The sequence below is a fragment of the Acanthopagrus latus genome, chromosome 17 (genome assembly GCF_904848185.1).
Source record: "Acanthopagrus latus isolate v.2019 chromosome 17, fAcaLat1.1, whole genome shotgun sequence".
NCBI classification, from domain to species: Eukaryota; Metazoa; Chordata; class Actinopteri; order Spariformes; family Sparidae; genus Acanthopagrus; species Acanthopagrus latus.
The window spans coordinates 6,690,920-6,717,093 of record NC_051055.1 but is presented as its reverse complement, the minus strand read 5'-3'; the positions used below and the strand labels follow the sequence as shown (position 1 = coordinate 6,717,093).

Sequence of the window (26,174 nt, the reverse complement as noted above, 5' to 3'; positions counted from 1 at the left end):
CGCAGTGATTTCACTGATTGGTTGGAGTGTTTTCAGTGTGAGTGATTGTATTTATTTGATGTGACTGCATGCTTGAAGAAAGAAAGAAAAAAAATCTGCTCAAAAAAACCTACCTGTAACATGATGACACAACTAGATTAAAGTGAAACTCTTTTTGGCGAGAGTTTCACTTTAACTAGATTGACAAGCTACAGATCAGAATATGATCTCTGTTCTACCCACACTGTGCATGGTGTATGTATCAGGTCCCCTTAAAGTACCCATCATGCACAGTGCGCACAGGAGCCCCTCATGGAACAGGTGACTCCAAACCTGCACGGCTCCTGGTTTCCTGTGTCAATGTGTTTTTAGTGTACACGTGTATCCAACCAGGAAGCACAGTGCAAACTGGAGTAATACAGATGTGAACCTGCTTCACAGGGCAGGTCTCAGTATATGAGAGTGAGACGGTGCTTCAGCTGGTCAAGAACAAATCTGTGGACAAACACAAAATACTGATGTGTCTGTAAAACTGTTCTCTGTGATGATCATTTAGAACAAGGTGAATACCAGAGACACCTCCAGCCTCTGATGAGGACAGTGAGATCTGGATGAAGGCCTTGAGAAAACTAGTAAGTGGCCCTTTGAGCTGAGGTTTTCTTTTTACGCAGTCCGAAAACCTGGAGTTTGTGAGTGGGCTCAAATAGATTTAGTGATTAATGTTTTTCAAGGGTGCACATGCAGGGTAGAGAGATATCGTGTCTCTAAATGTACAACACACTGAATTACACATTTGCACCACTTCACTGGATGTTTGGAAGGTCTGTTATTACAAGTGCATTCTGTTTCTTTACACACAATACCAAACCTTTGCTGACTTTGAGCTAACAGTCCAGAGAAATTGTTAGGTTTTAGATGCATTGTGCATGCGTACAATGCAGCCACTTCAGCTGTTTTGGAGGAGGTTGAAATAAAGCTGCACCCACTGGCTCACTGTATGAGTAAGGAGCCATAAAATTCAGCAGTTTTTGAAAGTCAAAAAAATATGAAATACTCCTTTAAAGAGCTACTGCTGCTCCTAAAATACCCCCAGTTTCCAGTTTATTAAGTGCACCTAACTTAAACTAATGCAGTTTCAACACAAACTGAACAATATAACTCTCATGCAGGTAGGGTATATTGCAGATAAAGATACAAGCTTTTGACAGCTGCATTACTGAAACACTGCTGGTATAAGTATCAACATTTCAAAGCTTATAGCCTAAAACTGAGCTCAGGGCTCATCACTAACCCAGTATCATGGCAGTTTGTGTTATAGTGACAAAATCTAATCTGTAGGATTTGTGTAAATATGTTACACGCAGCAAGCGTTTAATACGGAAAATTTGTGTCCATGCACACCAATCCAAAAGATTACATTTCCCCAGCCTTTCATGAGCAATTTTTTGTTAAACAGGTCATATTTTGCTTTCGGGGTTTTTGCCTTTCCTTTATTGTGTTATGTAGCATTATTGTGCATGTGAAAGGTCTGCAGAGTGAAAAAGCTCAGAGTCCAGGCCAAAGGGAGTTACTCTTTCCCCAGAGAACACTGCTCCTGCACTGCCTCCAACACCTGGTGTGGAGTCGAGCCTTTACTGCTGTAACTTATGTGCATCACTTTGTAACAGGTGTTATATAAACATATATTTTTATATAATTATTATTGAATATATGCACTCCAGCTGCGTTATTTTAGATCACACCACCTTGCTCGGCATCATCTGCCCGACTCTTTTCCTAACCATTGTGTAAATCAAGGTTTAAAATGTAAGCAATACATATTCTCTTGAATTGTCCTGCTGTGAACGTCTCTTTCTTACTTGATCCGCTCTTGTTAAGTCATTTTATGTTATGCCCAGTGAAACCTGACAGACCTCAAAGACAGTTTCCTGTTATCTGTACTTCAGCATAAGTGTTAGGCCCTATCCTCCTCATGCAAAGTTTCAGGTTTCAGGTGCACGTATTTAGGAAAGTTTTAGATTTTTAGATTTATTTATTTATTGTTTCACCTTTATTGTCTGTGTACAAAAAAATTGGAAAAGCTGAAGCAGATAACAATATACAACACACAACAAGCTTAATGATAAAAAGGTCCACTTGGGGGTCCATCACTCTTTAGATCATTTTACTGCAAATATTTTGACATTACAGGAATAACACAGGTACAAAAGCAAAGACACCATAATGCTGTGGTACAGTACATTTGCCACATATTCTTTGGTCTTCTGCTTCCTCTTGGACTGTCATCATTCTGGAGACCTGTGACCAAAATCACAAGTTCAGTGCTAAAACCCAAACGTGACCACAGAGGCTGGGAAGCTGACTGGTCCAAAAAGTAACTGTGTGTTCAGGAAATGTTTTATATTTACTGTTTAAAAAAAAAAAAAAGAAAGAAAAAAAAAAACCCCAAATACAGCAGGCTTGTGATAATGCGGTGATATCCCTGGAGCATGCAACTGCCTCTCTTTCATGAAGAGTTGTTAGCCACTGGGAGAGATTAGCATTTTACTGCAGTGGATTGGTTGTCTGCACCGCATCAGTCCAGACAACTTTTCTCATCCATTAGTGTATTACGAAAACAAGACACATTGGAGAGACAAAGATGCATGCGCTGGTGAGATAAGCGCACGCACAGGGCTTAGGAACACCTAACCTTCACAGTTGCAATAAACAATAACATGTGACTTAAGAGGATTTACATAAGATGAGAGGAGTAATCAGAGGGAGTGAAAAACCAATGAGGCAGCAATGGCATCTCCTCAAAAGTCTCCGTTGCTGAATGAGGAAAGTTGCCATTCCGCTGGATTTAGAGGAAGGCTGTTATCATTTTATTTCCTCTACCGGCACTACGAACCAACACAGATGTCAGTTTCTTGTCGACTGCATTCAAATTCAGCGAGCGCAGCTCTGAGTGTTGACATGCTAAAACTCTGGCATTAGAAGGGCATAGCATGCACAAAAAGTGACATAAAATAATACTCAGGCAGATTATCAGTGCTTCCTGCTCAGGCACAGAGAGAGAGAGAGGTTTGTTTACTGCGTTTGTGCTCAACTTCACACATCGTGTTGCAGCTACAGTAACTGTGCGTTAGAGATCTGAAAAAAGCTGGATTATAAATCTGTCGCGTTGTCACTTCTGTGGCTGTTTTAATTATTTTATTTAGTTAAACCAGAGGAGGCCTCCTTGGGAAACGAATTAATTCCTTGTTGTTCTTTTTTCATCTCTTATCTAATTAGATTTCATTTCAATCTAATCTTGTCAGACCTGCTTGTCCTGTCTCTGTGTCAAACAAAAAGGCATTCTGTTTTTTTACTCTGTATTTTCCATTTATTAAACTGGACTTAATAAAAATGGAAGAATACATGTCTGTCGAAGCAGGCAGGGGCTGCTCGGTAAAAGGAAATCAAAGTGTGTAAGTAGAGCTGCTATAGATTTTCTGAGCATATGCACACGCTCTGATCTTGCTCCAACTTGCTAACAACCCCAACATCCATGCTTAAAATCTACATCCAGCACTCTGACAGACAGTCAGCACTGCTGCTCCTCTCCCTACAGGATCCTTGTGTCAGACTCCTGATGTAATGCTTCGAGGCCTCATCCAAGACGGGGAGAAATAGATATCCGACCGGTCCAATCACTACAACCCGAAGCATTCTCAAAATTGCGAAGTTGGCTTGAAGAAAGTGCTCCCAGCCCTCTGCAGCGGCGCAGGATGCAGGTACAGCACGTGTGTGGGAATCTGAGTCTGTCGTTAGTTGCAGACCTTTGGTACGTAGTCAAACAAAGATATGTCAAAAATGTATTTACATCTCCCACTGAATACAATAAAAACACATGTGTATCGTATATTAACTTTTCAACACTGGATTATACGTCGCTTGTTTCTTATCCAGTGGTCAGCTGACGTTTGCTCTCTCACAGTAATATTAACAGTGTTTGCAGCAGTAAATGTAGTTTTCCCGTAGCTGGTAGGGTGGCAAGTTTTTGTACTGCAGAGTTTCGGTGTCCCCATCAGGAATTGCACTTGAGAAAAAAATCATATATTTGTTATAAAACATTTTAAGTTCCTTGAGCAGTTGGAGGCGATCATAAAAAAAAGCCCAGCAGAAGATGTACTTCTTGTGCCAGCAGATACTTAGAGATCATCACTGCCAGCCTTGCCCACCCTCCCCTTACTTGAACATCTGTCGAGTCAGGACACCGGAAAGAAAATTCAGCACAGACCGCTCCCACCCAGGTCGCAGCTCGTTTGATCTGCACTGGCATGCATTATACCACAAAGCCGGCACACACAAGAAAACACAAAATGTCTCACTGGACAGGCATTGTGTCACTTTTATTCACAATGCAGGTGGTGTGTGTACATGTTGGCGTGTTATTATTTGATTTATTGTATTACTCTGAATTTATACAGTAATTTACTAGTGTTCTTTGCACTGTTATGCACTCCTGCAAACCTTGTGGGGACCAGTCACACTTGCATCACAGCTATAAATGTGTCCTGTATGCAACAATTATTGCATGATTTTTCTGAACAGTTATTTATTGTTTTTCTATTTCTACACCCTCTTATTTTAGTTTATTCTATTTCATATTTTATACGTAATCACTCATTTTTTATAAATCCTTCTTTATGCTTGCTTCAGCATTGCAAATGCGTACATTATGCGTGAGGCTCTAGCCTGACTCCAGTCCTGATTCTGATTCTGAATATTCAAACATACAAATGAACGGTTCAGGATTGCATTACCACTAATTGTAGCCCAGATGGCAGTGTTCTCCTCAGGTTGAAATGGAAATGTGATCTGCAGTTGTGACTGCTGAAACATTTCATTGTACAAAAAGATCACATTTACTGTACCGGTGTGTGAGAGGTTGGGATTTTAAAAAAAAAGAAAAAAAAGAAAAAGCCTTTTTATTTAATATTTTTCATAATCTAATATGGTGATGTATGTTTTAAAGACATACAGACATAAAATTGAGAATACAGGGGCTATGACATTTTGAACAGTGTATGTGTGATTGTTGACACATATTTATTCATGTCATGTTATGAATGGTTTCAGAGAGTGAATCGTCACGCTTTATGTTTACCAAAAATCTGAAATAGTGGATATATTACAGCCGATGTTATGTGCGGTATTGTTTCAGCTGAGTGATATATTTAGTGGTAATTTGTAGCCTCAAATTAGAAAAATAAATATCCATGTAAGAAGGCTTCAAATGTGACACAAAGTGATGTCAGATTCCCCGACACTTGGCCTGCGAAGACACTAGGAAGTCTGCAGCTACTTCAAAACATTTGTCAGTCACATTGTTGCAGCTCAAGCATCACAAGGCAGCTGTTAAGCAGACTCTAAAAATGTTAAGCTTCCAACAATGGGAGGCAGAAAATGTGAAGGGAAACAATTAAATTACGCCTTGCATGAAGTTTGCTTTTCATTTTGTGAGGCAAATTTAGTGCCATGGTTAATCATTATGCTGTTGAACACGATTTGCAAAAATATTCAAGAGCTTTATGTGCCTCAGTGCCCCTTCTGTATTGAAAAATAATGGGCCTCTATCCAATTAAAAACTGCATTAAATCTCTAAAGTATTACATGCACTTTACTGGTATCTCTCTGATTAGGCTTTTCTGCATGTGCAGATGCTGACAGCACACTGAGAAAGGGTGCTTTGACTGACTGCTCCCTTTTAAATCTAGTTCAGGAGTTCAGCATTTTCTGTGGATGCTGAAGGTGCATGCATGCATCTACGCTGAATAATGACACGTTTTTTTCATCCGAAACGCAAATCTGGGAGGAATCTGAGGTCAAATCCATCAATTCAACTGAAAACCCCCCAAAATAATAAGAATCAGAATTGAAACCTGGTCCAGTCAACACTGTGTTATATTCCCCTATTTTGACTGTTTTTGTCTTTTAATTCAGTTTCAATTTTTCACAGATCACTCACAAAAATACTTTTCCTTGAAATGAAGCTGGATGCGGGCGCATTGTGATATGTGTCGGTATGTAATAATAACAAGGAGAGCTTTCTGTATTCATAACAGCCCTTATGTTTTGATTCTAGCATTGATAGGCAGTGATTCATTGTTCTGCGACAGAGGCACCAGTCCAACATGTGAATGGATGATTTATGTGACCATCTGTTTTGTTTTGATCATAATTTGATTATCTCTTTTTCTGTGATGACTTTCGATGTCAAGATCCATTTGGTTACGTGCACGCATGCATGCATGCACACACAGTGCATGCACGCATCCCTCACATGTACATGCACACACCCCCACCCATACACACACACACACACACACACATGCGCAACACAACTTTGGAATAATTGAGCTGCCTCTCGATCACTGCCTCAAACCCACAGTCCACATTCACACCCCTCATTCTTTTAAAAACTGACCAAATTATGATTACAAGTAACAAACAGGATAGTTGCACGACCGACTCACTCACTCCCACTATCTATTTGTGTTAATTAAAAGATTTGCAACTACATGTGTCTGCAGATAATCAAAATGTCTTCTGCAGCAGCACTCCCAGATGCATCGGCACTCCAGAGCTCATTTGCTTGCTGCGATCTCATGTTTGTTTAGAATTAATCAATCTACCCACAATTGAGTTAATTAATTAGTGTTTTAATGCTACTCTTTATAATTGCAGTCAGATGAGTCCGCAGACAAAGCAATCACATTAATGCAAATACAACAGATAATTGTTATCCAAACTTCCTCAGCAGCAGCAGCAGCAGCAGGGGAGAAGCTCTTACTGTACTGTGGAGCTCGTCCCGGGTCGCCCTCCGGAAGCACTAGATGGCACCATTGAGCAGAGTTTCTCCTCGCTGTCCTCTTGTCACTTCCTGGATATTGTTCAATTAACTGTCCTATACTGTCCTCATTGGGGTGGGTGCACATATGCATTGAGGGACAGATGACACGAGGGTCCCTGCGATACCCTCACTTGTAGATGAATGTCTGTTAAGTGTTGCAGTGATGAAATAAAAGGTCACTGTTTCCAACAAGTGCAAGAACACCCTGTTTAAAAAGTGATATTTGCGTGTATCTAGTGTAAATCAAAGCGAACGTTTCCTCTGTGCCCCCCCCAACTCCCCTGATAATGTTTAATTTGGTTTTTCACAAGAGGCATCAACAGCGTGACCTTAGAGGCTTCTTTCACTAAATGTCAGGGACTGTGTTCTTTTCAGGAACATTTTCCACAAAAGGTTGGCCAGTGTTTAAAGCCAGCCTCTACCCCTTCTCATTGCATCTATGTGCGGATACATTCGAAGAACGCCTTCTTCATGCGGGCAGGTCAGCGTTTATCTTCCCCGGACATAAAAGAGTGCAATAATTGGGTAAATAACGACCGCTCTGGATTTCATGTCGAGGAATTCTGGCTCAAAAAAAAAAAAAAAAAAAAAAGTCCACGTTTTCTCAGTGGTGGCGGGAAAAAAAAAAAAAGTTTTGCGGCGCTGTCTGCATTGTTACCCCTCAAAACTTTCCATCATTCAAATTTTATTCACAGCATCTTCATCGTCATTATCATCACCATCATCACCATCATTAACCGCCGCTCATTTTGAATTGCATGGCTTTGTAGAGTACATTTTTTGTTTACCCAGTTCCTGGTGTTTTTCAGGAATATGCTTGTATCATTCGGCAGCCTCTCAGCAAGAGCCATTATTCCCTCATCTCTTTAGTTTATCTCCTCTGATGATCTGCTCAGATAGATATGACAGCTGAATAAATATGCAAACGTAGTGCGCAGCGCCACACTTCAGCACAGAATTTCTATTATGCTCTCAGATTTAGAGACGAACAGTATATTGAGATAACAATGGGACTCTTTGGGGATTTGGATGAATGGGGTTTTTCTTCTTTATCATCTTCTGATAAACTACGGATATCAGCTGAAAAAATCAAGACACTTCTTACTCATTTGCTTAGACTAATTAAAAATCTCTTTTCACCAATCTGCTGTTGACACTTTGAGAAGGGATCTTTGAATATTAGAGTCTAAAATGTGATTCATAAAATCACACTTTCATTAATTAATTTAGTCAGCAGAGTCATGCCTTTTACTCAGCCACCAGCTCTGCTGTGTCCTTCAAAATCCTTTTTTTATTTGAAATAGAGATGATGATCGCAAATGTTTTCAGCGCTGTGACCTAATTACCTGAGAGGAGGACGTGAAAGGGATGACACAGACTATTAAAGCAGATCATAAGTAAAATGTGACAGTTTCATTCAAAAGAAAAAAAAATAATATTCCCTTTTAAATTAAATCGCACAAAAGCCATTTTTTTATTCAGTTTTCAGTTTTGTTGTTTCTGCATTTTAGATTTGTGTCCTTATGAGTGAGAGGTATTTTTAGAAAATATAAATACAAAAAAGAATAGCAAATAAATATTTTCATATGCAAAAATCTTCAGAATCACAACAAGCACTGACTGGTGCACTGTCGGACTTGTGGGCATATGCTGCCTTTTTATAGCATACTGGTGACTATCTCAGCTCTAATACTTTGGGCTTTCGCCTGGCCCCCAGCTCCCAGCATGCTTTGAAACATGTAAGTCTCTTTTCAATCAGTTTTTGAGCATGGCATCGATATTGGCTACATTTGTGGCAGAGGAGGCGCTTTGGCAGCTCCGTTTGAAAAGAATTGCCATGGGAGGGGTCGGCTTGACCCAGCTTTAATGCAAAACTGAAAAGGAGGGGAAACAAAAAACGCTACTATATTTAACCAAATCTGCAGCTTACTCGGAAAACACATGATAATGATATCCTCTTAACACTCCTTGCTGCAGAATTACAGCCCTCACGGCAGCAGGGGCCAAGAATCAAGACTAGAGAGAAGACGCAGTTATTACAGCACAATCATTTTGTTGTGACTGTGTTTCTGGCCCCGTTCACCTTACTTGGTCAAAAGTGCAACACTACAAAATGAGCAATTAATGGAGCGACGCTACGAGTCGGTCCTCAAAAAGGGCTGCATTACCCTCAGATTCTAAATAAGCACTTGTCAACGTGATTATTTTCTTGTCGGGTTAGTCGTTTTAAGGGATTTGTCCCTGCACCACACTTATGTTAATTCAAGTACAGCACCGTGTGCACTAGTTTGACTAGATTTCTCTTAGTTTACTAGAGCAGCAGTAACATCGCTCCCTCAAGAGGAACTGTAACTTCTCTTTTGCTTATGACTGAGTGTCCACACACAGCTGCTCCTTCCTAAGAATATCCTCTAAAAATAGATACATCTTCCCAGACAGGTTTCTTGTTGTTTTCCACTAAATCTTAATTAGCGATTAGTTAGAATAATTCTCAAACTGCTTCGGCTTTTTTTTTTTTTTTCCTCAGTGGAGGATGGTCTGTTATTTTAATTAAGCAGAGGTCAGAATTATTAACTCAGCAGGAGTGTGTTGAGTGAAGCTGTGAAAATCAGCAACAACGCTACACATCGTGCCACTCACCACACACCGATGCACATGTTATCTCCCCCTTCTCCTCCCCCCTCTCTTCCCACCAAACTGTGAAACAGGGGAGGGAAAAGGGAGTCTCGGTCGGGGAAGGGGGAGTTTTGTTTTATGTTATGTTGCTCACTGATTCCTTTTGATTACTTAGTTGATGCTGTCTTTCCCTTAGCCCCCTCCGCTTTTGCTCTCCTCGATGGTTGGATGATGATGCAGCTCAAACCAGACCCCTGATGGGAGCATCCGCTGGGTTTAGGAGGTGGGGTGTGGCGCAGGGAGAAAAGTTGAGCGAATGAGAAAAAAAGAGAAATAAAGGTTGCGCGCAAGAAATATAAAATGAATGAAAAAAAAAATGAAAGTGGACTGTGAGAGAGGAAAAGGATGGGATAATTAAAAGGAAAGTGAGCGAGAGTGTATCATGCGGCTCACGCAGAGGAGAGCTGATCAGACTATAAATCAAAATGCCTCTGTTGTATCTTGGTTCAGATCTTTTGACAGTATATTGCTTGTTTTCCTCGTGCAACATGGCAGCTGGCTCCACATCAAGTGGATAGATGTACAGTACATAAAGATTCCATTTCCCATCTCCCCTTAGATGGAGAAATCTAAAACACAAATGTAATCGAGCCAGTCAGACTCGCACAAGACTTCGGCTCTGAAAACTTCTGCCGCCTTAAAAAAAAGAAATAAAAAACGCTTTTCTTCTACACTTTGTTCTGGACTTTAAAACCAAGTTAGGGAGATGATGCATGGTAGATAGCGTGTTAGTTCAATTGCGATCGGAAATCCACAACAGAGTGACTCAGTTAATATGTAAATACAGAGAGACGAATGCAGATTTCAGCAGCAAAGAACAGAGTTCACTCTTGGGTTTTATTTGTTAGAAATCTCTGCAGGGAAAGATTGCAAAGTGTTGTACATCCAGTCTGTGGCCAAAAGGCAATTACTGCCAGAAAGCTTTTGACTCCTTCTGATTATGTGATGCCTTTCAAAAAATTACACAGATTTCACATCACATGCTGAGCATACCTCCGCTTCAGCTGGGAGCCTCAGAAGAAAATCCTGACATTCATGCACACCACCCCCATAGCCCCGTATCTACTGTAGGCTTTATTTTGTCCGTGGGGACGATGACAGACGAGTAGAAGGGGGTGCTGCTTCCACTCCCTGGTCAGCACTGCAAAAAATATTCACATTAACAGAGTCATTTAGCGGAGTCTTGGTTTTAAAGTCCCATTTTGTGAGACATTAAGTGACAGCCTCGGCAGTCAAGATGCTGAGTTCTAATGCTTCTAGTACACATCACCTTTTCTTGACTCTAGAATGATGAAGACACCGTGTGACCTGAGAAATAAGGTTCTGTCACTTTTTTGTAATGATTTATTTTCACGGCAATCACGCTTGACACGTTAGAAAAAAGGTATGTGCGTTTATTTTAAATCCAATGCATTAACAGGCCCTTGAACAAAGAAAAAGGATCCGTCTCCAAATTCATTTCTCAACACGGCTAACTGGAATGACACAGGATGACCAACCATGTTCCCCCTGTTTATTGTGTATCCTTGTTGCTCTGAGACTGAGGTTAAAGGAGCTGATGAAAGCTCCCTCAATCTGAAGTGATGATTTTATTGAAAACATTGACACTGATACAATGGTTGATAATAATCTCCCCACATCACTGCAAACAGATACATTCAAATAATATAGTTATATGCAATGAGAACATAACAGACCTTTTAAGTTTTCATAGACCAGGTCCCCCCTTTACACTGTATATCTCATATGTCTGAAAGTGCTTGGTCCCCTGCCTACCAACTAGCACCTCCACACCACACAGCTACAGGCATTTGTTGAGCGCTCTCTGGGGGGGATGGTAGTGGTGGTGAAAAAAATAGAATAAAACACATTTTCCGTTATAACCACACTGCAGGTTGTTCGGTCCATTGGTTGAATCTTGTGTGTCAAAGCACATAGCAGCAGCTGTTATCAGTTATCCAGTATTAATAGTAGCCATCAGCATTTCTTTTACACACAGTTAATGCAACAGTACTTGACGGCACCTTTGGTGTCCCATCCAGGAACTTCTCTTGTGAAATGTATCTGTCTAACTGGCTAGAGAGACAGAAGGAGGGAGGCAGAGACTTCACTTCACTGTTTAAGCAGCCCCTGCCCCAACCTGCCTCCTCTGGACTGTCCGGGTGCAGTAGTGTGGGGACTGTGGTCACCTCACATTCAGCAGTGCAGGGTCTGGTAGCAAAGCTAACGTCTTCAGTAGGCTTGTAGACAGTGTCATTTTTTGGCAGCATTTGGCAGTGATTAGTACATACTGCTACATTCCATTCATTTTACGTTTACATTACATTTAGGGCATTTAGCAGACGCTTTTGTCCAAAGTGACTTACAATATTCAATATATTTTGAAATGATTATATTAGCTGATGATGCATATAATTGCTTCTTCCTGCAGATGGGCTCATGTCACCTTCGCAGCTCTTATGCTCTCAACAGGCACAGTTCGCTCCACAATCTGCTGCGCACCACGATGGCTTGGTGGTGAAGTGCAGTCAGTGTCACTGTCATTAACAGGTGAATATGGTGCATAGTTATTTTGAAAACTACTTAAATTATCAATTTAAATAATAGTCATTACACTGAAACGTGCATTATTTGTGATTGTGTTTCTGCTTTCATTGGAGCTCAGAATCATAAACTAACAAAATAAGCTTAGTATTAGAAAGTTAGAGAAGCCGCCTTTTGGTTGTTATATACATTTAATGTGGTTTCTAGCTGGAAGCTGCTAAATATTCTGGTGATCTGATGCTAATTATATCTTAGTGCTACTAGCTTGTGACTAGCGTACTTCACTGATGTGCAGTGATGATAGTCAGACACAGACAGGGATGACCAGGTGTAGAAGTTCATAAAAAGAAAAAATTAGAAAAGCCGTCAGACAGGGTTTTAGCAAACATTCATGTTTTTTCATTGTTTTGATTTGCATCATTAGCAAAACAAAAGACAATCTAATGCTTTAGACTGTGAAATACAAAAACATGTAGGCTAGCTTAACTGTGGTCTTTGCCAAAGCACACAAGTAGCATATAGCTCCCTTCAGTGCTAGGCATGATACTAAAACTTTGAAATGAATTGTTCAAAACCACCAAACCTGATAATTAGGGTGTCGCATTTGACAGCTCTTTAGAAAATGACAATAAGCTACTTCCATACATTTCTGTCACATGATTCAGAGGTAAAAAAAATATAGAAACCAAAAAAACAAACAACAAAAACAAACAACAAAAAACCCAACAGCTTAAAACTTCATTGTTAACAGGTAAAATAATATATCCTATAGAGGGACAGCTTTAGTGCTAGTAGACTCAGCGATTGGACTAAATGGCCTCTTAAGCTGGATACTTTTTGCAGTGTGCCCTCTGAAGTGTTCAGGTTGCACCGGCGTCAGTCAGGGGCCTCAACACTGACTGACACTCTGCGAATGATAGTGAAATCTAGCAGGTGCATTTGGCTTGCATACCTCTGATCAGTACACCACTGTGCTTGTCTTCTTAGCTTGCTCTGTAATAAGCTCCTTCAAAGATCAGTATGTACACCCCCCCCCACCTCCCCTCCCACCTCCCTCCTGATAAGATCTGGAATATGTAGTTCTCTCCTTCCCTTTATTCCCAACTCTTTTCGTTTTCTTAAGAAAATGTCAGTTTAATCATATCTTAATGCTTTGATAATGGGGTTCTTTTACACGGGCGAAGAACAGTCACTTCAGTGTCTTAAATGTGGAGGGAAGGAGAGAATGTCTCTAAATTAAATTTGCTCGGGCCCTGCCTCAGCGCTGTGTGTGTGTGCATGTGTGTGTGCATGTGTGTGTGTCTGCTTGTGTGACGGTGGAAACTGAGGCTCTTTTTCACCCCTCTTGACAATCACACAAAACACGTAATTGTTTCATGTGCGTAAGTGGAAACTATTAATATTTAAATGTCAGCTTGCTTGATTTGAATAATTGTGAAAGTTTAAACGGAGACTAAACAGGAATGTCAGTGGGGGCCAAATCCTGCCCGTTTAAACGTATGTAGTGTGCTTTATCTTTACTGCTTTACTTTAGTACTTCACATAATGAGGCGCGGAGACACGTCACCTGTCATATGAGACTATGTTAGCTTTCTTTCCCGGTACATTTCTACCTGTGCTGTTTTGGGTATAAATTATTGCAACAACAAATCGCCAGAAGGAAATGGCAAAACAAGAGCGAACAAATAAATTATTTGTAAAGTGTCACTGCGTGCTAACGGAGAAGGGATGGAGCGTGATGGTCCCCAATGGAAGTGCGTGTGCGAATGTGCAGGTGTGAAGCCAGCTGCTGGGCTCCTGAACGCCCCCCCACTTCCCCTGTCACTCACAATGACAGGCAGGTGAGGCGGCGAGCGCGCACACACACTCCCTCAACTACAAGTGCACAACTGTTCGGGAGTGTGTTACTCAAACGCCATAAGAGAAACCGCGTGCTGAACTTGTGCTGCTCGGAAAAAAAAAGTTGTTCGTGTTAGGTGAAGGCTCGGCTGCTCAAACAAACCCTGAAATTGGTTTGCATTGTGGAGGAAGAGAACTTGTAGCGGCACCACCCACTTTCAGCCATTTAGACAGTGTGAGGGGGAACGACCAGAGGGCATATTTAAACAGCCCTGTGGCTCCACCATGTTGCTGTCAGTCGGCTCCGAGACCGAGACACTGCCTGGCTGCAGCATTGTCTTGACCTACTTGTGACTCGTTATTGCGCTGAATTAGAGGGATGGCTGACAAAAACAGCTCAACAAAGGGTGGGGGGGGGAAAAAACAGCTTAAGAACAAATAGCCATTTCTGGTGGAGTTTTGAGTTCTAATCAGTGAAGCAGAAGCCAGCGGAGAGCAGGGGAGTCTGTGCGCAAAAAAAAAAAAACATTATCTGCGTCTCAAGATGGATCCTTGACTAATCCCGCTGTCTGAGCTCAACGCTCCCAAGATGCTCTGAGAGGAGAGGAGGAATGGTGGAGGAGAGGAGGTGGTGAGGGGAAGGGACCACGAATTCATGAGAAGAAGAAGAAGAAGAAGAAAAAAAAAAAGCCAGTTTAGTCTTCCCACAGGCCAGTGTCAGTTCAGGGACAACATTTTGGCCCTAATTGCACTCTCTCCACCAGCAGCAGATTATGGTCGGGCACCCCCTTGTACGCCCAAAATCGAGACTGTTAGCTCCTCTAGATCCTTATTAGCGTCACGCTCATTTTGGCCGAGCATTCAAGACTCCAGTGTTACCATTCTACGAAAAAAGCATCCTCAAACTGCAAGGAAGCCGTCCTCCCCCCCCCCTCCCCTTTTCATCTTTTAATTAGTTAGTTTGCATTGGCTGGTACAGTAAGCGGCGGATTTGTTATTTATTTGCTGAAACACAGGCTGCCACGTTATTGTGTGGCTCCACGCAGGCTGCTGTCCTCTTTGATTCAGGCTAATGGAGTCCCACCAAGCTACATAATATGTGCTGTATGAAAAGCCTCTAATTCCAAATCATCTTAAAGGAGCGATGCGTACGGCAAGAGAGAACGTCTTCACAATGACACACGCGCACACAAAAAATAAAAGAGCAAGAAAAGGACGGAAAGAAAAGAGAACACAAAAACTCCATGTGATTTTGCCTGGACATGAAACCAATTTGTTCAGAGAATCATTTTGCTGCCATTCACAGTAAATGATTAAAGGGGAGCTACTTCACATTGATCTCTTGCACTAAGCTCAATAATCAACTGTAGCTAAACACGAAATGCAAAGATTTTGCATTCTCTCTCTGGTGTTTCAATTTATTGAGCTTTTTAGTTGTATAAAACAGTGATACTCTTACTAAAATACTAATATGTGTAATATATTTAGCGCTGGAAAAATGCATGTTCATGCCTTTTAATTGTGTTGTAATTTTCAAGCAGCTAAGATATTTCATGGGGAATGAAAGGAGAGTCCAGTGATGGGGTGAACGGCATTTAAGCTGTTGCAGCCTGCCGCTGCTTAACAGGACTCTGTCACTGGCACTCTGTAAAACTGTCAGGGTTACCATTGAGATGAATCTAAAACTGGCCACAGGGTTATTTTTAGACTTGGCTGCAGGATAAAAAGTTTCTGAGCCCCATAAGTAGGTCAGCTCAAGTGGTGTTCAGATTGCTGTTATGTACAATTACTGAAAAGTAGCATCTCCGGTCGAGAGCAACTTTTAATCCACACCCCAGTGAATGAGCGAGTCAACTTCTTCCTCACCAACTTAAAAAAAAAAAGAAAAAAAAAAGAAAAAAAAAAAAACTTTTCTAATCCGCAAAACAGTTTGTTCTACAAGTCGGTGTTGTTGGCGTACCTGACGTGAGTGTCGTTGCTGCTGCAAATTTGTACAGTTGCCGTAGCTCTCCCCTGTCGGCTGGAGACAGATTTTATAGATCTAATAGTTTCCTCTAGCTGCCGTACATTCCTCCCACTGTGACCTCAAGCATACCGACAGCTGTTAGTGCTAATGCAGAGCATGTATAAGAGCACAAATCTGTCTAAAGATGTACGTTCAACCTTTTTATTTTTGTTTTTTCGGTGCTCGACATGTTAGAAAATACAGTGGGTCGTGCTGGTTTAATTTGAATTACAGCAGTCTTATGCAGGGTTTCCTTTAAAGCTGTATGTGTTCTGTGTTGACTGCCGGCCTACGGTCACGGCAGAGAATATCTCACATTTCCAAACGCTTTTATCTTGCCAGTTCAAACCTTTCTACTTTCATCAGGTTCAAGGGCAGGTTTCCATACGGTTGCAGTATTCCATATAATGAGAGCGTGCGCGGTCAAATAAACCCCCGCTGTAACACGACACTAGATCACAACTGTGTATTCAATTGTATTAATTGAATAACAGGAGGAGAGCAGGTGACAGTGCTGGAGTGAAAATGATGAGCGACCGCTACAGTGGCGCGGCCTCCATTCCAACTTTGACAGGTAAACAATCTAATTGATTTTCCGTGGCGTCTTGCTGGACTGTTCAATGCCATATTTCCAGTTTAAACGCACACCATTCTCTGTGTTTGCAGAACAGACAAGCCCGTCATCTGTGGCACTGAAAACATGTCAAGTTAGAACGAGTAATTTGTGGTGATGAATGACAAGTGCAGGCTCCTGTTCAGTAGTCTGAGCGCTCATTAGAAAACACATTTTCAGATGTCACCAGGCTTCTGTGTTTTTGTACTTTTTGGGTAGAATAAACAAATATTGCTTGAATACTGCAATGTCACAGAAATGAGCAGAAGGAACTTAAACCTCAATTGACATGTCTCACGCAGCCGACTTTTTTGAACGTTGACAGCCATCTGTGTGGATTCCTTTCACTCTCCACTAATGAGCTGTGGGTTGAGGAGACCCAATCTACACAGGCCTGTCCCTGGGGCCCTGTGCAGCTGCCGGGCACACACATTCACGTGCATGCATGTACACACACGCACACGCACACACACACACACACACACACACACACACACACACACACACACACACACACACACACACACACACACACACACACACACACAAAACACATACACATACACATACAGCCATCAGCTTCCCTCCACGTTTGAAAGCACACTTTGGCTAACTAAGATCTGAAGTTGCGCAGCTTCACATAGTGTATATGTTATTTTCCTGCACCACACACATTCCTGTGTGCCAACTAGAGAGTGTAAAAGTGCCAACACCAGAGTAAAAGAGAGGCAAAAAAAAAAAAAAAGTATCCAAACAAAATACGAATGCTGCACATAATGCTTTGGTTGTGGCAGGAGCGTAATACAACAGTGTGTTTTCGCAGAGATGTGAGATAAATTATTTAATTTGAAACCTTCTGTCTGAGTGTGTCTCGGTGTATGATTGCAGGCATGTGTTTTCATATTTCTGAGCAGTAATGATGTGAGCGTGGGGGAGAGCCAGGCAAACAGACTGGGAGGCTTCATGCGCAGGAAGGGAGACAGTGCAAGAATATGTTATTAAGTCAAAGTTTGCACGGCTATTCATGCTTCTCCTTCCTCACGTTCCCGCACCTGGAAATGTTGTGACAATGTGTGGAAATCTATTTGATCCCTATCACGCACAAAAGCAGATGAGCTGGAATGCCACTGATACAGTTTGTGAATAGGAAATGACAAGAAGAGCCTAATCAATGTCCTCCAGGACTGGCAACCGCCTGCCTTTGTTTCTTTTTGTAAATACAAGCCTCTTTAACATCACAATATAAGCCATTATCTCGCCTGGCAAGGTAAATTTTGGGGGAGCCACACAAAAACATACATTTTCCCTCAGCTTGGAGCAGATCAGTCGGGTGAGATCTAAAGTCATGCAAATGTTACGGCAGAAAAATACTGGCAAAACTCATTCTAATTATTCCATATCAGCACATTTGCATGGAATGGATTTTTTTTTTTTAAAAGAAGGGAAGAGTTTATGATCAGTGGAGCTTGGGCATGGGGGCTGTTTAGGAATTCACAGCATTTTGATCTAATCGCAAAATCAAAATATTCATGAAACACAATGATATCTCCCTGAAGCAGGCGGCTAGCCATTAATTTTCAAATTCAGGTAATTTATTAACACTTATCAGAGGCTGAAAAAGCCTTGCTCTGTGTTTGTAAAGTGGGTGAGAGGGAGAGAGGAGTTCGAGAAAACTGATTCCAGATGATTTATAACGGTGTGCTGGGTGCATTTTCAACCAGGTATTCAATTAGAATGTATGTCCAATTTTCTATTCTAGATCTACAGTTAAAAACTCTATTAAAGCACCATTTTCCTTAGCATACATATCTATTATCAGTGTTCACGGCAAATTTGATAACTCTGGCTCTGGCTCTGTCATTGTGCTATTCTCATGCTCATTGGTCTATTTCTCTTATTAATTGGAAGAGGCTTGACTATAGTCTACAAGATGCTGCTTGGACATATTTTTCTTCCCTGTGAACAATTGCCTTTAGTATTTGTTCCTATGAATAAAGCCATCATTACAACACGAATACTACTTCACCCAATATGACTTTGACCTCAACTACTGTGTTTGACTTTTTCTTTAATCCCTGCCTCTCCTAGTTATACCTGTTGAGCTCTCTCGCATTCCACATATGCAGTTTGCAATAATGGTCACGCAAAGTAATTATTGAAACAATTTGGGCCTTGACTTAAGACAGAGGCATAGAGTTGCAGTTTCCTCTCTCTGGCCGGCGACCGTCGACACTGTCAGTCGAAGTTCATAGGCGATAGCTAGCTACTGCACTGAAAGCGTGCTAAGTTTAGCTCCATGACTTGGCTCATCAAAGTGTCATCTCCAGCTGACTTTTTTAACATTTCAAGCGGACTCTCTTTTAAAATCTTATAATATTACGAGAGACACAGCTTTTAAGGCCAATGTATTCGATAAATGTAATGGATAACAGCTACTTAAAGTCGGCTAGGCTATGATACAGTGGTTGTGCTGGTCATTAGCAGGACTCTTCATTAACTTGAACGTCCAGTATGTAGAATTTAGGTGGATTAAGGGGCAGACATGATAAACATAAATAATGTTGTTGCTGTTGACGTACATTTTTCTAGAGAAAGTTGTTGTACAAAGGTTCCTCTTTATTTAGTTGTTATTTCTACAGTAGCCCAGAAGGGACAAATCAAACACTGTCACTTGTGAAGAGCTTTTGCATTTTCCACAAGGCGAGGAGATGCTCAGTTGGTCACAATCTGCAACCTCACTAGATGCCACTAAATCCCACAGCCTGGACCTTTAAACCCTGAAACCTCGCAAAATAATGCAGTTAGCTAATGTTTCATGCCTTGGCCTTGGAAGCACACTAATTCTGTTGCAGGTTGGCTGGACATGCTTATGACTGCAGCTCACATCTGAGTAGGCAAACTTATTCATTCATTTCTTGCATTTTTGCTTTTGAGGTTATGGCTTTAAAATGTCATTATGTTTATAAAAAGGACACCACCTTCTAAGCTCTTTACATGCTAAGTATCTCTCTTACGTCTACACACCTCTTTAGTGTGTGGAGAAATCCAAACCATGACAGGCTTGTCATGCCTAGGCACTGCTGCTAAACTGTGATTGGACAATCACTGTTCGGGGGAAGGGTTTAAATTAATGTCAATTATCAGAGGACAATTATTTTTCTTGTGATAGTCGCTGCTCTCAGTATATGTATAAAAAAAAGACAGTGTTTTTTATGACCAATATCCTATTCTTTATTTTATAACTACAGTCTTGGATAAAGAGCAAGATCATGTACATCACCCACACATCCATAAAGCATTCATCTATGTTGTAGGCCTATAGACCTCAGATTTTCCTAGCCTACTAGTGAAAGATGCCACGCAGTGTATATGCAATAAGGTGAACTGCTGAGCAACAGCTTTAGATGGAACAGACTGACAACTTAGGCCATCTGGGTGTATGTGAATCCATCTGGGTGCAAGTCTCCTGAGGGAGGGAGTCAACTTCTCTCCACTGTAGCTGACATTATGGTTTTGCACTGATTCGAAGTATTAAACGCGTCTTGCTCTGATTTAAATGCAGAATGCCATTTGATTCTTTTAAATAGGTGAAGAGAGTGAACATCAATGGCCGTGTTCATTAATATGCGCTTTGAAGCTGCTTCTATTATGGGAATATGTTAATAAAGACAAAAAAACACTTGATTAGGTTATTGTGGATATTATCTTCTCTGGAATAAAAAACACATCTTTACATGTTCAGAATGAGTACAGAGACTCTCATTGCATCACTGGAAAATCATCAAGGGGATTGTGTGGGCGTTTTTTCTTAATCATTCTACTCCACTGTGCCAAGATTATATCTCATACCTCCCATTGTATATTTAGCCATCGCAAGTAAACAGCCATTGACACATCTTCCCACTGCTCCGCTGACAAAGTGGTCCGGGGAAAAGGATGATCCAAGGACAGGGGTTAAAAAAACAGAAGGCACGGATCTCTTTGTCTCCCGGTAATATTGCAGGCTGGATTCAAACAGCCCCTGAAGCTGAGCTGAGCCGAGCCCTGAGCTGTGATCGCAGGGTGATAACAACCAGATGGATCAATACATGTGTTGTAAAGGTTAAATGATGTTATGTTGCTCGTTGTTATTGGACAAGGCATGTCACACTACATGATACTGACACCTTTTTCTGCCCTTCCTCTTTCCCTGCTCCAGGTTGGGTTGAGGTTGAGGCCCCGCGATGATCCCAAGAAGAGGGTCAAGTGTTGAAGCCTTCTCCTACTCAGCCAGTGAACCGTCTCTCACCGCAGTGATTTGTCCTGGCTACAGCGTAAAGGTCCCATAAATAAAAATTTTAACTACCTCACAATTGAAATGACCATCACATATCTTTAATGGAAATTTCTGACTGTCAGTACTCTCTTTCTAGCCTTTCTAGCCATATAGGAAAAAAAAGTTCCTCCAACTATCCTGTTTAATGTCACTAACTAGCATATGTTTCTTGTTTAAGAATAAAAAATCTTTGGGTTATAGTTCTAGCCCATCATAAGAGGTTGTAAAAACAAGTTTTGCATTAATAATATGCATATTCTACATCAAATTGTTATGTGAAAATAAAGTAAAACAAAAGCAGAGAAACTGGACATGCAACTGCCACATGTGTGATGTAAAATGATAGATAATGATTCAAATTAGGACAACAAACATTTGTCCAAAACCAAAACAAATAAGCAATGTGTTGCAGCAAATGCATCACTATTAACAGTAAAAAAACAGACATGTACGTGAATATGTACACAGCACTAAAAGGATTTCTGTAAAATTTGGTGACATTTTTACATTTACTATATCAAGAGAAGAGCTACCACCCAACCTCGTTGTCAGCAACAACACCAAATATGTAATATACATTATGCTATCTCTACAAAAAGCTTAATGTTACAAACTTAATATATTTGGCGATAACATTGTGCTGCTGAGGGCTCCGGTGTGATAGTATCCTTCTCTACAGCTTCATAAACCAGCTGTGAATTGTGTTGTCTTTTTGGAGACAATATAAAATAAATCAATGATGATAAATCAACGGCAAATGTCTTACATGATTATCTGTCTTTTTTCCGTGTTAGCTGTCCACTGGCAGTCCCATGATGCCTTGAGCTGCATCTGTTGACCAATCAGATGCTGAACTCAGCAGCTCTGGGCTTTGACTACAATATAACTTACCAATGGATTTGTAATGCAATAAACCTGAGCTGTGGTGCATTGATTACTATTAAATATTATTCTATTCCATTTCATAGTAGTTTTTCTTTAATGCCTGGAGGATAGGCAGCATCTACGCTAACCTCTGCTTCTTTTGCTGGTAGTTCCCCATATGACACTGATTGGTCGAACTACTGTGTGTTCAGCCACAATTTATAGCTTGAAGCCTGAGAAGGGGGTTCTGCCAGATTGCTTTGCAAGGTAACCTCCTGTGGTGATATCAAAAATGACACGGCACAGCAATGCTGAATGCACCACATTTGATCAGAAATGTATAATTTTTAATTATTTTTTTACAAACAAAAAGTCATGACTATTTGATTCAATAGATGTTACAATCATAAAAATTCTACTCAGCTTGGCCGTAAAGTCAGGGTTAACATTTGGGTAAATGTTAGGATTAGGGTATGTTCACGGTTCCTCGGATTCCACATTTATCCCACCAGCTAGTTAATTGTGATTCACCTGATGCTCCAGCTGTACATCCCTCACTGATTAGCTGCCCAGAATGAAAACCAGCAGCTCTGGGTGCAGCAGACCAGGATCAAGTAGCACAGGGTCAAAGGTGACTGACTAAACTATTTATTTAAAGGCTCTGCACACCCACGCAGGTGTTTTCAATTTGGACTGATCAGACCTCTGCTCATGGTGAGGCTGGGAGGAGCTATAACAAGAGCAATATATATATATATATATATATATATATATATATATATATATATATATATATATATATATATATATATATATATATATGTTTTAAAATGTGGGAAGCATTATATAATGTACAGAAAGCTTTAAATATGTGTCATGACATGCAAAATATTGTTAACACCAAATTTTTGGAATACTTATATCAAAAACTGTTCATGTTTTCTTCAAATAAAACAAAATACAAACAACAAACAAACAAAAAAACAAACAAAAAAACTTCACATTTCAGAAGGTAGATCAAACTATAGCATATTATTGGAGTTGTGTTGTGGGCGTCCTGATGATTGCAAGTCTGTTATTCTCGCTCCTTTTAGCTCTGCTTTGGCCTCCACCAGCTCCTGAGAATATCTGGATCTCCAGCTGCTCAATACGAGCCTTTCCTTGCTGCTGTTGAAAAGGTTGATGAGAGCCGTGGAACTGAACACAGTAAAGTTGGGGTTTGGAAATCAAAACAGTGAGTTGGAAGACAGTGAAACGAGTCTTAAAGCTGAGGGGAATTGCAAAGTGTGGTGTTAATTCTCTCTGGATTTTTCACTACAGGTGTCACCTTTCACATTACGCAAAGTCATGTGTTTGATTGTTAAGAGAACAATATTGATCAACTTCATACGCAAACCGTTTCCCCTTTAATACCATGGAGGACTATAGCTTACATTACCAGTCACATTACCACACCCAGCAATTAGCAGCTTAGTCTTCACTTGGCCGCATGTTGACGACTCCGACTCTTGTTTCTGAGGTGCGCAACGTGGCAGTCCTGGAGGATTATCAGTGCTCCAAATTACATAACTGAACTAATGAGATACATACTCACACAGTTTCAACCCCTATTCCCACCGGGTGCCTCACTGGCAGAGTGAAATATTCCTCAGCTCCCTGTGGACTCCCCGCACATCGCTGCCTGTCTGGGGAGAGGAGAGCAGAGGAAGCGAGCGAGCAAGGGGAGAAAATGTAGAGAGGAAATAAATGGAGATGTATCGTCTCCAAAAGGTCTGACTGACAAGTAGCTAATATGCTGTAATTGTTTAGCGAGTGGATCGGAGCTCCTCTCTACACTGAACCAAGGTGAAAATGACTTCTTAGGCTAAGTGTTTATTACACTGCAGGTTCTTTGTCTGCTGCCGATGCCTCATTAAATAAAGCCTAAAACAGGCTCAAATTGCTGTGTGTATGTTAGGGATGTATCTCTATCAACATACCGTATTGCAGGGGGAAATGGATTGTTAGAATAGTTGCTTGCGGACAGGGACCCGAAATATTATTTCTACCAATTCAATACTAAACAGCATGATTGTTGACTTTGTGATAGGAGTGAAACTGAGACCAAACAAGCACTTTGGGATGGAACAGCACTTAAACCACTGGTTTTCCTCCACTCTCTCACACAGTGCAGAAAATTGAGGTCACGCTGTCATTTGTATTCATGGTAATATGGCACTGCAAATAACAGTGGGGTTTGTTTAAAGTTCCGTGCTCCAGATGTGTGTTTATGCTTCTCAACCTGGCACCCAATTTATTTTGCGCAAACGACCACTCTGCTTGTAAATCTCGGCTAAAACCACAACCTTTTGATTTATACCAGATAAGAGGAACAAAGCGAACGCATTGTTTTGGTGCTATTTCTCCTGGAATATGCGTCGGGCGCCTTAAGTTCAAACACACTCACAACTAGTCACACCATGTATGTAAAATAGTAGTCACGCCTGTACCTGTTGTCTAACTTATTACTTGTTATATTTACTCCAGTGTGTCACTGTGATCGAGGGGAAACTCAAACACCAGAACTTCACACGACTGCTTTTATCAAGGAATGTAACTCTTTAAAGCGACAAAGATTTAGAGGAGTCACACATCTTCAAATGCCCAAACCATAAAGTTACACATTTCCCTTAAAAGCCAGTAGTTCCTACTTATTGTATCCAATCTTTACCATACTGATGAGAAGCCAAATGCAGCAAGAATTGCTTAAGCACAACACAAGATGTGGAATTAAAGTCCACCCTAATAAAAAGAGGAGACAACCTAACTGGAGGGGACAGATTCAGTGCATTATTTATCATGTTACAATGAGCTTATCCCATAATTACTGCATGGTAATTCCCTTATGGATGTCAACTGTGTTTTTTTCCCCCCTCTCTCCCAATCCAAATTAAAATCTACACTGGCGTCTTTATCATTCTAACTACTCTATATTAACTCTAGTACTAATAATGAGGCTTTTAAAAGACACTTACCTCAAAAAGCTAATTGTTTTTGTTTGATTTTGGTGACACTTTATCAAGACTGGCTGTTAATTAATAGCAATTATACATTAACTATTAAAGGAGGCACCTTATTAATTAATGGCCTCAGATGCAATTAAATTACAGATGCACACACCAATTTAGCAACCAACTTTCCTTAATCCTGCGTAATTTCAAAGGGATTTCAGAAGGGGGAAAGTGATTCTATTATTATGGCTGCAGAAGGTGTTAATTAAGAAGTAACTAGCGGGTGCATCTAATATGGATGCTCTGGGTGTGTGTGTGTGTGTGTGTGTGCGTGTGTGTGTGCGTGCGTGCGTGCGCGTGTGTGTGTGTGTGTGTGTGCGCCTGCCTGCATAGGGCCAGGCTTGGATTCAGGCTGGTTTTGTGGGGTGCTGGGTATTTACGCAACAGAAACATAACAGGGGAATTCACCCCACACACCAAGGCCACATTTCTGCACCAATCGCGAGCCGTTTCCCCGATAGAGCTGTGTTCACTTGACTCGCATGTTTCTGTCTGCACTCGCTTTATTCTGCATGCTCCACTTAAATCTGTGTCTTTGAGGTAGAGTCTCCATTTTGCTTCAGGCAATAAGAAACAGAGTCCTCGTGCTATTACTGAATCTCCATGTTCATGGTTGAGTGCCTTTTTTTGTGTGTGTGTTTCTTGCCTTTACAATGAGGTGATAGATTTTTCCTCCAAACAGGCAAAGGTACAAATTATGGGGTGAGTATTTGTTTGAAACAAAGAACACTGTAGCATTATATTTACTTTGTCTGACACACCACAGGCAAGTGCACTGATCTTTTTTTAAAAAAATGATTTGTCTCCCTGTCCATTCAGTCTAAAGACGGATACAGTGACACAAATGTTTTGTGTCACAGAGCCTCAGCGATCATCCGATTAATCGATTATTTGCCAATAAGTCAAATCGCCTATTGCTGTAATAATTTTTCAGGCAAGGTGGTCAAACATCTGCTTATCTCAGCTTCTTAAATGTAAAGATTTGCTGCTTTTATTTGTCATGCGTCACCTGTGGTTCTGGGCTGTTGGTTGGACAAAAGAAGCTATTTGAAGTCATCCGATTGAGATCCAGGAAATTGTGATGTGCATTTTTAAACTTGTTTATCATTATTTTTTTTTGTGGATTAACTGTGAAAATGATTGGCAGATAATCAATGATGACATGATTTGTTGTTGCCTCTATAGTCTCAGGCTTACGTCTATGAACCCTGCTGTAGCCACTACACAGAAAACGTCTTTTGATTTCACTTTAAGCCTGTGAGAGGATACAGCCTCCCGTAGCCCGTCTGAAGTCGGAGAAACAAAGGGCAGCTCGTGGGACCTGGATGTACGTTCACCATCTCCTGCTATAAGGTTGAGAGGAGCAATGCGGCTCATGGGGGAATATCCAAGTCAACACGCACGCTGTC

The 26,174-nt window shown here is 40.9% G+C and overlaps 1 long non-coding RNA gene across 1 annotated transcript; it reads left to right on the top strand.

The window, feature by feature from the left end:
- Window positions 1-118: 118 nt before the first annotated feature.
- On the top strand, window positions 119-21,372 carry LOC119006543. The gene is made up of 3 exons (XR_005070834.1): window positions 119-611; window positions 3,575-3,737; window positions 20,735-21,372. It is a non-coding gene; the product is annotated as an uncharacterized LOC119006543 (long non-coding RNA).
- The last annotated feature ends 4,802 nt before the right edge of the window (window positions 21,373-26,174 follow it).